Genomic DNA, 6,146 nt, shown 5'->3' with positions numbered 1-6,146 from the left:
TCAAGTTTGATTTTATAAGGAAAAAATTGAATGTTGCAGGCGTCTCATGTAGGAAATTTAGTGTACTTTCACGTGTTAGTGGCTTTGGTTAATTGAATGTTTATTTTTCGAGTTGTAGGAGGTCGGATTGGGTGATTTTGACGTTTTCGCAGATGGGCTAAAATCGCTGCTTTTCAGCGCGCTCGTCAGAAAATCAAACCTCAATCGTGAATTTTGTAGAAATGTTTGTGTATTTTTGTTTATAGTGGTCATCAAAAAAGTGTGGAAATTTGAGATTTTTTGCGTTTTTCTTTCGTCGTGAAGTCGGCAGCAAACATGAAATTGGGATTCAGCACCCCAGAAAACATACTGAACCGTTCAGAAAAATACTTCTGCAATTTTGTTACAAAATGCGTGTTCTGAACTTCAGTTGACTGGCCTAATGAGCATGTTGGCTGGAAACAGTTGGTTCATTCAACGCTACATTGCAGCACCACACAGATGTGGGACTTTCATATGCCTGTTAACTCAGGGATATAAATTTGTTGCGAAAGCATTAAATTGCGAAGATGTGTTTTGCTACCTATCAATGTCACTTATCTGTAAATTGTATTGTATTGTGTAAACTCGTTGGTTGCAGGTCAACGAATCTCGTGTCTGTAGAAGCACGGTTTATTGAGGGAACAACACCGTGTAACAGACAGTAATTACCAGCAGATTGACAAGAGTCGCAAGAAAGGTGTTATTTGCTAAAGTGCTAAACTTTTGCTTGAAACAATATATGTTAATTTAAAGCAGTACTTACAGTGTTCAAGTCATGTTGTGAGTCTGACAAACAGTTTTTCTCTTTGAAGTTTGTTAATCTCTTACAGCAGCAATTATGTGATTCTCACTTATCACAACAGTATTACTACTGGTTATTAGGTTCAAGGTGGATTAATCTGACAACGTCACTCAATCAGTTGTTTGTAAACAATGCAACAAATAATGCCTGCTACGTGAAATAGCCAAGTATCAATATTTTAAGCAATTTTACACTAATATTCGTGTGCGCAAATAACGCGATCTTACGGTTATAACAAAAGTTTAGGAAACACTGTAAGTACACGTGAGTAATGTGATTGACAAACAGCGTAGAATATTAAGGTTCAATAATACATCAAAGCGTTTGTATTTGTGACAAACTCAGGAGTCTTGTTAAAATGTGGAACAAAGAGATCTGGCGAAGTTATGCGAAAAAGAGATTACTGCTTTTACAAGTCGCAAATTCACTAACAGTTACGCTGGTTAATACGTTGAAATATTGACTGTGAATAATCTCTCGACAAGGAAAAGAGAGCACTTCTGGCATCTGTGTAGGAGAACTGCCTGAAACGTATTATGTGGGAGCAATACAGTTTTATTCGTTTGTCCCTAAATGCATAGCAATCAGGACACATCACTAGCACACGTCACATTCATGCTACGTGTGCTATTGACCTTTATCATCATTCACGTCAGACAGCACGTTGAAGCATTTCAAAGTACACTTGAATCAATTTACTGCGGAAATGCTAATTAATGCTGCTATCGGTGTTGGTACTGATGGAAATGATTCTAGGCAAAGCCAACCGATGCTAATACAACAAAAAATAGAAAACCAACAAACAAATGCTTTAGAAATGCAACACACGGCACTAACTGTGTAAAGTGCGTGTATCTTTTTAAGTTGTGAAAGTGTTTGTGCGGTTGTCCAAATTGACATATTGACGTAATTACAAAGCAAACGTTCACAGCACAAAATAAATTCAACTGGCGTACTGAGAGCAATCCGGCAACTAGCAACATCGTTCAGGTACCTTAGCTGCTCTCAAGAGTGACAATTCGCCAGGACAGTGTTCTTGATCAATTCGTCCATTCTCCAGCTCCGTCAAGAGGAGAGTCTTCTAAACATTGACGAAGCTTCATTTCTCGCTCTCACGCCTTGCTATACTGAAAACGTCCTAGCCTTTACTTCACCCTGGTGGAACTCTTTTGTATAATTAAATTAAATTTTTCACATAATATTAGTTTGATAACTTTACTGCACGTTCGAGTTACAGCGAGAAAATAAAAATACAGACGATGTAGTATGTTATAGATACAGGCTCAACATAAGTAATTTACACGGTGACTACCGCCTGTGGTCGTCGTCAACGTGCAATAACGGCTCACAGACGGAAGGTGGCAACACTAGGCGTGGAGGGTGTATGAAGCGTGTCCAGGGGGACGGGAAGACAGCGCAGTGGCTGTCGTAACATGGGAACGGAGCGATTTGTCTGTTGTCCAAAAGGGCATGATCATTGGCTTCCGGGCCAAGGTTGGAAGCATTTCCGAAACGGCTAAGTTTGTAAACTGTTCGTGTACTGCTTTGATTAAAGTACACCGTGCGTGGCAAAACGGCGCTATCCGAAACCGACGCTGAGGAAAATGTTGTGCACGACGGGCTATAGATATCAATGAACGACGGCTGCCGAGATGTGTAGAGGTGAATAGACGTGCAACTGTTGAGTAGATGACCGCTGAGATGAAGCAAGGAGCCACCAAAAGCGTCTCCTCATTGACCGTTCAGCGAACGGTGCTGCATACGGGCCTCAGAAGCAGACACCACGTTCATACTACCACGCTGACTGCTTTTCATCGGCTGGAATTTGCACGCCAGTATCACAGCTGAACATCCACTGAGTGATGCCAGATACCCTTTCCATATGAATCACCTTTTATGCTCCATCGGACAGATGGCCGTTGGCTCGTTGGAAGGGTGCACGACGGAGAAGGGGCGTTATGTCTGGGAAATATTTTCGTGGCATTCCCTGAGCGATCTCGTCATTCTGGAAGGCACAATACATCAAAATAACTTTACCTCTGTCCTTGGGCACCCTATACACCAATTAATGCCGCCTGTTTTTCCTCGGCATGATTGTATCTACCAGGCGTGCAATACAACGTGGCTCACAGCTCGGAGTGTTCGAATTTACCGTGCAAATTCCGCCGATTTAAACCTAATTGAGAATCTGTGGGACCACCTTGGTCTGTCTGTTCGCGCCATGGATCCCCAACCGAGAACCTACCGCAGCTGGCCTCGACACAAGAGTCGGTATGGCTCCAAATCTCTGTGGGTTCCTTCCACAACCTCATTGACTCTCTTCCTGCAGGTATCGCAGCGGTCTACATTGACAGATGGTTACGTTTAACGTGACTGGACAGTCTATTATGTTTAGGTGTTGATTTGAGGAAGGGGGCCGGCCGAGGTGGCCGAGCGGTTCTAGGCGCTACAGTCTGGAACCGCGCGACCGCTACGGTCGCAGGTTCGAATCCTGCCTCAGGCCTGGATGTGTGTGATGTCCTTAGGTTAGTTAGGTTTAAGTAGGGGACTGATGACCTTAGCAGCTAAGTCCCATAGTGCTCAGAGCCATTTTTTGTACTATGAGCAGCATTTGTGACTATTTTGGCCACTTTCACCTGGCAGTGATAACGTTATAAACTTGGTGCATTGCAAGTTTTATTAAAAGGTCAGTATATACTTGCAGGATTATCACAATTCATTGTGAAAGGGATAACAGAAACGAGGATAGAAACAAAAACCTTCCAGTGATCATGCATCTTTTAACGAGGCATCAGCTAGATAATTGTGAATGTATGGTTACGAGATGCGACTGACTTAAGGGACTGTGTGGCTGCTCCCGGCGGAGGTTCCAGTCCTCCCTCGGGCATGGGTGTGTGTGTTTGTCCTTAGGATAATTTAGGTTAAGTAGTGTGTAAGCTTGGGAACTGATGACCTTAGCACTTAAGTCTCATAAGATTTCACACACATTTGAATATTTTTTGACTTATGGGGGTTTTCTGGTCTCGAGGTTCAAAAAATCGTTTTATTTTGGAATTCTTTCACTCCTTATAGTCTTAGGTATACGTTATCACGAGGCTTTTGACGGGAAATTATTCTCTATACGTTTCAATAGAGTCACGCATATGCCCACTCCAGCTGCTGTCGGATCTTGGGCCATTTGCAACTCAGATCGACATTTCGCCTGTAAAGCTATTGGAACACTTTAGGTAGAAGAAAATATCGATATCGGTGTTGTACTTGCCTACCAGATATCTCAAATATTCGCTTTCGTCAAGAGTGAGACGAAAAAAAGTTGTTATGGTGACACTGTATCACAGAAGTTCAACAAATGGTAATCCGCAGCACGATTACTGTTCTGAAAGTTGGTGTAAATGGAAGAAAGCTTACACGCTAGATATGACTTATGTTATCACCACTGAGGAGTGACGTTATTGAAACTACTGCTGATGTGTACAGGTACCCAACTGACGACACTCTAGGACACTTCGAGCCTAAGGCAGAACAGTAATGAAGCGATGAATTCATTAATTTGGAGCTATCTTCCAAAACATGTTTTTGTGTGTAAAAGTAGACCAAAATGCTAATAATCCAGCGTGCGTCATTTTTAACGACGGATGGAAGGCTGTCCAGCAAGTCATGGGAGTCGTGGTCGACACCAGGGCTCGTTCACTCGCCACGAAACGGACGAGAAACGCCTCGAGTGTTCCGACGGGCTCCCGTTCCAGAGCATCGTAGAGACTATAACTGCGACTACAGATTTATCGATTTAGGAAATGAGATCTTCGAAGAAGATAAATGTTTAGTAAGGCCCAGGAATAGGAGATTAATGGTAAACTGGAAAATTTTAAAGTTATGTACACAAAAAGTCGAACTCAAAACCTTAAATTTCTCGAGACAACGTTTGTCAAACAGTAACGTATGAGAAAAAAAAAAAAAAAAAGAAATCCTCGGATTTATCGGATGCCGTTTTGGGTTTAATGAAATATATAGCTGTCAATTTGGCGCTAACTTAAAAAAAGCGTACATTTTCGTAATGTTTCTTGTTTATTTACATTTAAAGACAAGAAAATACAATGACGGAGAAAAATGTACACCAAAAATAATTAACATAGAGTAATGAGATTTCGGGACTACATTTGCGTTGGTAACATATTTAAGTGATTAAGACTGTAAGATCATGGGTTACTTTAAGCATGAGATAAGCTGATAAGCTACTGCAAATGTGAAATGCTGGTACATTAACAATCAAGGTAACCGCCAGAATGTTGAAAGCGAACATGCAAACGAGCAGGCATCGTGTTGTACAGCTGCCGTATGTCAGTTTGTGGGATGGAGTTCCATGCCTGTTGCATATTGTGGGTCAATATAGGGACGGTCAGTGATGTTAATGAATGACCCTGGAGTTGTCGTCCCGATGATGTTCCATATGCGCTCGATTGGCGACAGATCTGGCGGTCGAGCAGGCCAGGGGAACAAGTCGACATTCTGTACGTGGGCGAGCGTTATTCTGTCGGAAAACAGTCTCTGGAACACTGTTCATGAATGGCAGCACAACTGATCGAATCACCAGACCGACGAACAATTTGGAAGTCAAATTTCGTGAGGTAACCAAGAGAGTGCTCTTGCTGTCATACGAAAGCGCTTCCCTGTGGGTAATTCCAGATGTAGGTCCACTATGGCTCGCAGACAGACTGGTTGCAGGCCCACAACTGATCTCCTCCTAATCAATGCACGGCCAACTTTCATCAGAAAACTCAAAAGACCTCCACTCTGATCTCCAATAAGCTCTCACTTGACACCACTGAATTCGCAAATGGTGGTGGTTTGCGGTCAGTTGAATGCACGCTACAGGGCGGCTGGGCTCTGAGCTGTCCTTGAAGTAACCTATTTGTAACAGCGTTATGTCGCTATGGGGCCAACAGCTGCCCAGATTGCTGAAGTACGATGAGCCAAAACCATATGCCGAACACGATGGTCTTCTCTTTCGGTAGTGCCACGTGACCGTCCGCAGTCCTGTGTTCTTGCGACTTTACATGCATCTATATCTATGTGATTACTCTGCTATTCACAATAAAGTGGCTGGCAGAGGGTTCAACGAACTACCTTCAAGATGTCTCTTTACCGTTGCACTCTCGAAAGGCTCGCGGGAAAAACGAGCACTTAAATTTTTCTGTGCGAACCCTGATTTCTCTTATTTTATCGTGGTGATTGGTTCTCCCTATGTAGGTGGATGCCAACAGCATTTTTCGCAATCGGAGGAGAAAACTAGTGATTGAAATTTCATGAGAACGTCCTGTTGCAA

This window comes from Schistocerca cancellata, chromosome 2 (genome assembly GCF_023864275.1).
Source record: "Schistocerca cancellata isolate TAMUIC-IGC-003103 chromosome 2, iqSchCanc2.1, whole genome shotgun sequence".
Taxonomy (NCBI): Eukaryota; Metazoa; Arthropoda; class Insecta; order Orthoptera; family Acrididae; genus Schistocerca; species Schistocerca cancellata.
The sequence above is the reverse complement of the archived record's forward strand: the minus strand, read 5'-3'. Positions refer to the sequence as shown.